This window comes from Camelus ferus, chromosome 11 (assembly GCF_009834535.1).
Source record: "Camelus ferus isolate YT-003-E chromosome 11, BCGSAC_Cfer_1.0, whole genome shotgun sequence".
NCBI lineage: Eukaryota > Metazoa > Chordata > Mammalia > Artiodactyla > Camelidae > Camelus > Camelus ferus.
The window spans coordinates 71938091-71948680 of record NC_045706.1 but is presented as its reverse complement, the minus strand read 5'-3'; positions in this window follow the sequence as shown (position 1 = coordinate 71948680).

Genomic DNA, 10590 nt, shown 5'->3' with positions numbered 1-10590 from the left:
TTGTCTATATGGCCTTTACTTTGTTAAGGTATGTTCTCTCTCTCCCTAATTTGTTGAGTTTTATTCAAAAATGGATGTTGAATTTTGTCAAAAGCTTTTTCTACATCTATTGAGATGATTATATGATTTTTAGTCTTCAATTTGTTAATGTGGTGTATCACACTGATAGATTTGTGGATGTTGAACCATCCTTGCATTTCTGGAATATACCCCCTTGATAATAGTATATAATCCTTTTAATGCATTTTGCAATTTGGTTTACTAGTATTTAAACTGAGTTGAAGATTTTTTTTTGCATCTATGTTCAACAGGAATTGTTGGTGTAAGTTTTCTTTTTTGTAGTCTCTTTATCTTGTTTTGGTATCATAAAATGTGTTTGGATGCATTCTTTCCTCAATTTTTTTTTTTTTTTTTTTTTTTTTTTTTTTTTTTTGAGGATAGGTGTTAAACCTTCTTTAAATATTTGGTAGAATTCACCTGTGAAGCTGTCCCATCCTGAACTTTTGTTTCTTTGAAGTTTCTCTTATTGTTGATTCAATTTCATACTGGTAATCAGCTAATTTATATTATCTATTTCTTCCTGACTTAATGTGGGAGATTGTACACTTCAAGGAAGAAATGCCCCAGTCATCACTTTCATTCTGTGTGTCTCTTTAAACCTGTAGTGAGTCTTTTATAGGCAGCATGTCTATGGGTCTTAATTTTTTTTTAATCAACTCAGCTGCTCTGTGTCTTTTGATTGGAGCATTTCTTCCATTTGCATTTAAAGTAATTATTGATAAGTATGTACTTATTGTCATTTTGTTAATTAGTTTTCAGTTGTTTTGTGGTTCTTTTTTTGTTGTTGTTGTTCCTTTCTTCTTCTCTTGCTTTCTTCCTGTGTGATTTGATGTTTTTAACTACCTTTGGTGTTGTTTTTGGATTCCTTTTTCTTTTGTGTGTGTGAGTGTGTGGGTGTATCTGTTATGGATTGTTTGTTTTTGGTTACTGTGAGGTTCAAATATAACTATATATATAGGTGTATATATAGTTACTTTGATGATCTCAAGTTTGAATATGTTCTAACCACCCTACATTTTACGTACTCCTCACGCTTAGTGTTTTGACATCATATTTCACATATTTTTGTTTTGTGTATCCCCTAAATACTTACTGTGGATAAAGATGATTTTACCACTTTGTCCTTTAACCTTTATACTAGTTTATAAGTGTTTGATCAACTGTCTTTACTGTATGTTTGATGTTCCCAATGGGATTTTTCCTTTTGTATTTTCATATTTGTAGTGGTGGTCTTTTCCACTTGGAAGTCCCTTTAACATTTCTTGTAAAGCTGGTTCAGTGGTGCTGAACTCTTTTCACTTATACTTGTCTGTAAAACCCTCTATCTTTCCTCCAAATCTGTATGATAGCCTTGCTGAGTAGAGTATTCTTGGTTGTAGATTTTTTTTCCTTTCATCACTTTAAATATATTATGCCACTCCCTTCTGGTCTGCTAGTTTCTGCTGAAAAGTCAGCCAAAAGTCTTATGGGAGTTCCCTGTACATAATTACTTGACTTTTCTCTTGTTGCTCTCTCTTTCTCTCTCTATCTTTAATTTTTGCCATTTTCATCATAATGTGTCCGTATACACCTCTTTGGTTTTATCTTGTTTGGGGCTCTGTCCTTCCTGGACCTGGATATGTTTCCTTCCCCAGGTTAAGAATGTTCTCAGTTATTATTTCTCCATATAAGTTCTCTGCCCCTTTCTCTCTCTTCTCCTTTGGGAACCCCTTTAATTTGAATGTTAGTATGCTTACTGTTGTCCCAGAGGTCTCTGAAAATATCATCATTTTAAAATTTGTTTCCTTTTTGTTGTTGTTGTTGTTGTTCAACTTTAGTGATTTCCATTACTCTATCTTCCAGTTTATTGATCTGTTCCTATGTATCACCTAATCTAATCTTGATTCCTTTCAGTGTATTTTTTATTTTATTTATTATATTCTTCAGGTCTGTTTGGTGTTTCTTTATATTTTCTAACTCTTTTGTTAAAATTCTCACTGTGTTCATTCATTCTTCTGAGTTCTTTGAGCATCTTTATGATCATTGCCTTGAGCTCTTTATCAGGTAGATTGCCTATCTCCATTTCTTTTAGTTCTTCTTCTGGGATTTTTGTCTTTTTCCTTCATCTGGAACATATTCTTCTGTCTCCTCATTTTGCCTAATTCTCTGTGCTTATATCTGTGCGATAGGTATGTCAGTTACATTTGACCTTGGAGAAATGACCTCATGTAGGAGATGCCCTATGCATCCCTGAAGCACACTCCCTGCTGGTCACCAGAGCTGTATGCTCTAGAGAGTGTCCCTTATGTGGGCTGCATGGAACCTTCTGTTGTGGTGGGCTGACTACTAGGGGCACCCTGGTAGATAAGGCCAGTCCCTACCCCTGTTAGTTGCCAGGCCCTGCCTTGTGCAGAGTCTGCTGGCCAGCTGATGGGTGAGGCTGGGTCATAGCATGGCTGGATGTGGGGCCCCTGAGGTCCCAGGGCTGATGTCAGCCTGCTGGTGGGAAGGGTTGGGTCTCAGGGCGGCTGACTGATTGGCCTCTGAGTCCTGGGACTGGTGCCCACTGGCTGGTGGACAGGTAGGCTCCCAGTGCTAATAGGCTAGGAAGAAGACTCCAAATGGCACTTGCTGGCACCAGGGTCGTGGTGGCAGAAAGCTCCCGAACGGCCACCACCAGGGTCCATATTTTCAAGGCAAGTCCCAGGTGCCTCCTGCCTCTCTGGGAGGCTTCCCAAGATCAGCACATGGGTCTGAGCAGCTCCTTTCACATTCCTGTCTCTGTGCTGAGACTGCTATTCTGTGTAAGGCTGTGCCCCTAGAGGGTGGGGTTTGCTTTTACAGCCTTTGTCTCTCCTGCATGCAAGCCCTGCCGGCCTTCAAAGCCCAATGTCCTGGGAACTCCCTTCCCAGGGCAGGACGCCTGGGCTGGGATGCCCAGTGTGGGGGTAAGGCCCTTCGCTCCTTGAGGAGGACCTCTGTGACTGTGACTACCCTCCTGTTTGTGGGTCGCCCACTTGAAGGTGTGGGTCTTTGTTAGACGACGTCCCCACCCCTCCTACTCATCTCACTGGGGCTCCTCTTTTATACCTGCAGCTGTAGAAGATCTTTTCTGCTAGTCCTCAGCATATTCGCATTGATAGCTGCTCTGTAAATAGCTTTAATTTTCATGTGCCTGTGGGAGGAGGTGAGCTCAGGGTGTACCTCCACTGCCATGTTGGCCACACCTCCCTCCAGGCTGGCTCTCTTGAAGCAAGAAGCCAGTCAAGGGGAGTGAGGCCTTGAGTCCATCCCATGAGTTCTCAGGAGGGACTTTGTGAGGCTGGAGGTTCAAGCAGCACCGTTTTGGGGCCCACAGGACCAAATCAGCCCATAGCTGGGGAAGGGTTTGTGCCCCATCTTTTGTGTGAGCTCTGGGCCTGTGGGTGTCCAGCAATCCCTGGTGGGAAAGCATCAGTGTGTGGAGGGGGCAGGTTTACACATGAGCATGCCTTAGACATCCTCTGGGGCCTTAAAGGAGTGAGTGGGAGGATGCTGTGGAGGTCCCCAGATCCTACATCAATGACTGTTAATGTAGATGTGTTTTTCTGGGCCTTCTAGCCGGCGATGCCTGGGAATATTTGGGTTATGAATAGAAAACTGGTGACTAGCTGATAACACTCTATTGTGTAGTTGAAGTTTGCTAAGGAAGTGGAACTTGAATATTCTCACCAAAAAAAAAAAAAAAAGACAAATAAGAAAAAAGAAGAAAACTGGTTAAGTCAGTAATTTGAACCACCAATCTGCTGAGGTTGTGGAAGAAACACTGGCTCTTCAGTTGGTCAGTTTTGGAAATAATTTTCCATACCCCCAACTCTGACACTAACATTTCTTTGCGGCCCCCACCCATGTGACTGTTTTTCTTCACCAGGTGTTCTGGAGTGATCCCAAGTTTAGAAACAGGACAACATCCTCACCGTGTATCCTCTGTGTTATAAGATGTCTTTGCTGTGCTGGTGTTTCAGACACCATTGTCAGTGTCCTCCAGCCAAAGGCCAGGAGGCCCCTGAGCTGAACAAGCTGAGTTTATGCCCTTTTGCACTGAGGGAAAACGCACAGAAGGAACCCCCCTGGGCATCTCAGTGCAGGGGGTCGGAAAGCACTTCCAGGACTGGGCTGTGCTGGGTCAAGGGGGGAGGGCTGGAGGAAAGGGATCTGTATTGGATGCTGTCAGGGAGCAGGAGCTGTTGAAGACTGGGTATCTTAACCAATCTCACACAGAATGAGGGCAGGAGAGGCCCAGCTCCAGACTGGAATTGACAAAGAAGCAGCGGCCTCTCACATCAGCTGAGGAGGGGCATGTTTGGTGTTTTGCTGTTGGAGTGTGCGCATTGTCTGAGTTCAGACCTGATGGCAGAGGAGCCTTGCTTCTGTCTTGCTGCATCACAGCCACAAGCGGTCTTGTCCAATGTTGGTGTCCTGAGAAAATGTTTCTGTTCAGTAGGAGAGCAGCATGGCCCGGCCTTGAGGACCCGGCCCAGAGGACCAGGCCACCCCTGGGGTGGGGCTGCTGCTTTCCCCACCCTGAAATAAAATTCATTCTACTTTGAATTTATCTCTGTGGCTTTTTTTTTTTTTTAACCACCTGATCTATTATCTAGGACACAGCTGTAAATTCTCTGTCTGTTTACTTGAGAAAAAAAAAGAAAAACCTTGTCTTTTGGAACTCATCTGTGTGGCCTCCTGAAATCCACAGGGCTCTTCAGTCAGGCAGAGGTCATGACGGCGCTGTTTGGGTGCTGTCCTTGCCCAGGGCCCTGAGGTATCAGCCAGCCCTCAGGGGGACACCCTTCTCCTGCGTCAACATTCTAAATCCAGGCTACATCTCAAACATGGAAGAGAATAGGGTCGCAGGAACCTCTCTGTCATACTGGAGAGATCTCAAAGTGACTAGCTCAGAGGAGAGGGGCTGCATGGGGGAACAAAGCAGCTGTCCCTGGTTTAGAAAGACCCTCGGCAGTACTGGGTGCCTGGGTCTGTTGCCTTGAAGGGAAGTGGCCTGGGCAGTGGGGTGACTCTGGTCCTCTTGGAGAGTCTGCGGGTTCCGTTACCCTGCACCAGGCGAGCAGAGGGTGTGTTGATTTCACAACATATTGAGCTGTGTTCATCTACCCTCCCTCCATCCCCTGTCGCTACACGACCACAGCACAGTTGTGTCTGTTGCCAATAAGACAGGCAACCTGCTTTGTGCTGCAGAAATTGACTTTGGCAGGTGGCCTTTCCAGGCAAGGGGATACGAGATGTCCACCGTGAAAATCTCAAGAACTGACCGAAAAGGGGTCCAAGTGCCCCGCAACCCAGACCACCTTGCTCCCTTTGCCTCAACATGGGGCTGGAGACTGGCCAGGGATCTCTCCATGCAGGGATCCCCAAAGCTGCTGAGTATGCAGATGCCCCAGGAGACATGATAAAATACAGATTCCTGGGTCCTGTCCCAGGGGTTCCAACTGAGTGTGTCTGAGGAGGGGTCCAGGAATCTGAGTTCTTAAGCTTTCTGGCCCGAGGTGTTCCTATAGACCACTGGAAGCTTGGGAACCGCTAATCTGGTTTAGTGGTTCTCAGCTAAAGAAGGGGATAGTCAGGCTAGGGAGCTTTATTTTCCTCCAAAAAAAATATCGTGTGTGTGTGTGTGTGTGTGTGTGTGTGTGTGTGTGTGTGTGTGTGTGTTCCTTCCGTCTCCTTTCTCCTTCCCCATATGCTGAAATGCTCTCTAGAGAGAAAAACAACGTGAGAATTTTGGAAAAGCTCCCAGTGATTCTAATATCTTCCCTCGCACCCTCCCTTCCTGCTTTGGAAACCACAGAACGGGAGCAGAATCTGATACCCCAAAATGTGCCTCTTTGGCATAAGGATTATTTTGAGCTGATTATTTTTAAAAGACAGCTTTCCCAGAAGAAGCTCTGAAATCCAAGTGGAAGTTACCCTTCATGAGCGGTATTTACATTTAGAAAGGAAATCTGCATTGGTAAGGGTGTCACCCTCGCTGTACCAGGAAAAACGGGGGGGGGGGGGGGGGGGACTCTGAATCTCTGGGAACTCTCATCTGTGGAGAAGGCAATAACTTAAATCTGCGTAACAATTCACTGGGCTTTGTCTGGACATCTCCCGTAGCTGGCTCCCCACCCCTCCCACCTTCTTTTGTCTTAGATGGAGGCGTTGGAGGTAGTGGCTGGGTCATTTGGTGGGGTCACTCATTTTCCTGGGCATCTCCCTTGTATACAGGAGGTCACATGTTATTAAACTTGTGTCTGTTTTCATCCTGTTAATCTGCCTTTTTATTACAGGGAGGGTCTCAGCCAAGAACTCAGAAGGGTAGAGGGGAAATTATTTTTCCTCCCTTACCCAATGGAGCAAGAGCGGGTTCGCAGAGGCAGCCCTGAGGTCTAGGAGGGAGGCCGCCTGCTCACAGGATCAGCTAGTGAGGGAGCCAGGCCAACCGTACCCCCAACTTGGTGCAACTTGCCCGACGCTGCTCACAGGCCAGGAGCCCCACTTCAGTGCTCTGGGGATGCTCCCCGCCCAGCAGGCGAGAGGCAGGCGGGGCCCGGGAGGCAGAGGAGCACGCATGCGCAGCTCCACCGAGCAAAAAAAAAGCCTGCAGTGAGGTCCCACCTTGGTCACCCAGCCCTGGAGGGGGAGGGACGGCGACATCTGAGCCTCACCCCTGACACACTGCGCACTCTCAGCCAGCCCAGCGAAGCGACACTGAGCTCCCCTTACAGGGTGCGCAGGGCCTGGCTGGCCTGGGAGGCTGGGGTTTCGAGAACAGTGACGGGGGCGTGGAGCGGAGGGCCGGGTCAGGAGGAGGCCGAGGGGCAGCGCCTCAGCCACGCGAGCGTCTCAGGAGCCTAAAAGGATGAAAAGCCAGCGGGGCTTGGGCGGAGTCGGCCCGCAGAGGGAGGGGCCAAGCTGCCTGCAAGACAGGGCCCTGGGAGGCCCTCTGAGCTCATCAGCTTGTACAGCGGGTCTCGCCCCTTATCTCTTCCCCGCACCTTTCCCGGGGCCGCCTGGGGGATCTGCCCCAGACCCTGCTGCTGCTTCAGTGACTCAGTCACCCCGAGAAGCCGCTGGTGCGCGCAGCCAGTGATACGGGGGCCCCTCGACTGTGAACGCCTCCCAGCACCCAGAGGTCCCTCAGCGCCCGAAAAGGAAGTGCAGCTTCCAGAGGCGCCCGGCCCGCCGCTGGGGAGGCGCAGAAACCGAGGCCGAAAAGTTCAGCCTGTGGAAAGAGACAACTCAAGAGATCTAATTGAACCTTGTGGGTGAAAAAGGCTGTGATGCAAACAGCTGGGAAATCCACGAGCACAGGTCCCCCTGCCGCTCCCGCTGGAGCCCGGGCCCCGCCCTGGGAGGCAGCGGGCGGAGTGTGGTCCTCCGCCGGGCTGGGCACCGGGGTTTGGCGGCTGACCCTGCCCCAGGCCTGTCCACTGAACGTTCTGGCTCAGCATGCACCCAGCTGGCTGTTCCCAGTGCAAAAAGATTTATTCCAGGCCCTCTTAGGGTGTAAACCACAGACAAGTGGGGCAAATTGCGTTTACAGACTTGTTAATTAGCCAGTTAGACAAGGTTTGGTTCCATTATAGGGCTTTCCTGTTCCTCTTCGTTTCTCCTGTCAGCCTTTGGCTGCGTGGTTGCCCAGAAACAACCCTGATTTCTCAGGTATGGTCCAGCTCAGCCACTGAGCCGTGAGCCTGGGTCTGCTCAGCCTCTGTTCATCATGTAAGTATTTCCGCTATGAAACTTGTCCTCCCTTCTCATGCCAGCATTTGGCAACTGAACACAGAGAAAAGGCTTTAAGGATGCACTGGAACTGGGAGGGGGGGGGGGGTGAAAGCGGGGGAGGGAACCGAGTCTCCTCTTGGGAATCAGCTTCTAGCATCTCAACTGTTTCTAAAGCCGCTTTTATAAGCTTCTCAGTTACTTCTAAAAACCAGACATTCTATTGCTTGAAATTTTCATGGGATTCAAGGAAAAGATTTACCAGAGTCCTTAGCTGCAGGCAACTGGAATCTACACTGGCTCGACAGAGATCTAGACAATTCACAGAATTCTCAGGAGGGCTGAAAACAAAACAGACTGTAGGCAGAGTTTACAGCATAGGGCTTCTCTCCCAGCATCACCAAGAGGTCACCCCCTCTGCAGTCACATGCAGTGGATGGGACTTTTACAATAACAAGAGATAAATTTCCCTCCCAGGCCATCATTCTTTGAGGCTTTCGGTCACTCTCAGCTAAACGTATTTGTGACTAATTAACAGTACATTTGATTTCATCAAGTACTTGCCAACTAAAGAGTGCTGCTCACTACCCAGCTCTGCCAGGACTGAGTCATTCACTACTGCACTACTGACCTTCAGCACGGCCCTAAGGGAGCTCAGGGATGAGGCGCTCTGTGCTCTGGGAAGGTGGGCAGAACAGGTCTTCAGATACATAGTTTCAGGAGAAAATTTTATAAACCTGGATTCTTGCATCTTCCCATACTTAGAAAAGAACTAAAACCATTAACTAAGGTGTCTTTTCCTTGTGACCAGCTGCAACCTTCTACTAAGATGTGTGCTTACCCCCTTCTTGCATGTTGCCCCTTCTCCAAAGTCATATGTCTACTGACATCCCCTGGTACCTCTTCAGAGCAATTTCTCATCTGAGAGGCTGTCTCCCAGGCTATGGTCCTCAATAGAAACTGAAGAAACTCAATTCACAGCTTTTACTCTGTGTGTGTGTGTGTGTGTGTGTGTGTGTGTGTGTGTTGACAACACCAAACCCTAATCACTTATTTCTTCTCATTTTTCCCATTCAGATTCATTATTCATGTAATACACATTGACTGGCTGCCTTCTATGTGCTTGCTCCGTACATCTGGTGCCCTCACAGGAAGACCCAGTGAAGAACCGTGGTCCTCTGAGACAGGTGCCCGCAGAGGGATGTCCCGATGCACCGTGGGAGTGTGTCAACTGGGCGCCTCCCCAGCCATGCAAGGGGTGGGGAAGGCTTCCCGGGGTTGTCCTCTGCCACCTGGGTGCTGGAGGGGAGAAAGGAGTTAGCACTGAGAGCTTAGCAGGGGCCTGAGCATGGGAGGCCCTGGGAGCCATGGGAGGAGATTTGGGTTTTATCCTAAGGTTAATGAAGAGCCATTGTCTGAGCTGGGGAAATTGATCAGATTTGCAGTTAGGAAGCCCCAGCGGGCCGAGCGGTGGTGAGTGGACTGACAAGGGCAAGGGCATTCGGGTGAAATGCTATCTTGGTGTTTTCAGCAGGAGAGGAGCTGGTTTCTGTGTGAAGGCTGCTGGTACACAGGGCCAGCCAGGGAAGGGAGAGCCTCAGGGACCATGCACTCAGTCCTCACCCACCCCTTGGTGAACAATCCAGCAGGACAGAGGTGATTGGAGATGAGGGGCTGTTTCTGGGGTAACTGGTTTTGCCTCATTGTTCCACTTGTGAGTGACTCAGAATGACAGAGCTGGACCCAAGCTTAGAGCCCCCAGTTTTACAGATGAGGACACAGATGAGCACAGGGATGCAGCCAAAGTCCTGCAGGAGAAGTTGTCCAGCATGGTCCCCCACCCCCCGCCCCCAGCCCTCCGCACCTTGCAGGCGGGCTCCGTGCTACTAGAACACGACTTTCTGCTCACACCTCCTGGCGTTCACATCTGCCCTCCTCTCACAGGAATGCCTCTTCCTTCTTCCCTGGCCACCCCCAAGGTTCCTTCATGGACTGGCTCCAATGCCACGCTACCAAAGGCCCCACTGCCCGGCCCCTTCTCATGTGGACAGATGCAGACTGGAGGCTTCCAGCACAGAGCTGTTCCAGCTGCTTTTCTGCCGGGAAGACCCTCATGCCCATCGCCTCTCCAGTTTCCAATACTGGCTCCCCCTTGGCCTCTGGTCCTGGCTCAGGTGCCTTCTTCAAGTGCTTCCCTGTCTGTCTCCCACTGTGTTGTCTCTCCCAGTGAACCTGCTTGTTGTTTTCTCAGCACTCATCACTGACCGGCATTTTATATTTGGTTTTGATGTATTTAATTTATTGAAAAAGATGTATTGCCCTCCTACTACATGCCAGGCATGTGTGGATAGATCTGGATTAGTCCAAGGCGATTCTGGTGGGAAAACTCACCCAACTGGTGGCCAGTGTGGGCCAGCAGGTGGTTTAGGTATGGACATGTGGCCCAGCTCTGCTCAGGGTGATGGAGGGGATGATGGGGAAGCTCCCTTTGCCCTAAAAGTTAAAAAAAGAAAAAGTGCACAGCAAATAATCATTGCCTCCTCCCCTGGGAAGTTTGTGTAGAGTCAGTGACCCTGAGCCTGCATGTCCACCCCGCGTCCACGCAGTGGGCCTGGGGCAGAGGGGCACAATGGACATGAGCCCCACCATGGCAAGGTGCTTCCAAGCCCGTCAGCCCACCAGCCATGTCCATCCTGTTGCTGGAGATCATGAGCTCTTTGGGGTTACTTTTTTTGCTACTGGATCAGGCAAGATGGATTTGGCTAAAAGTAATTAAAAAAATTTTTTAAAAAC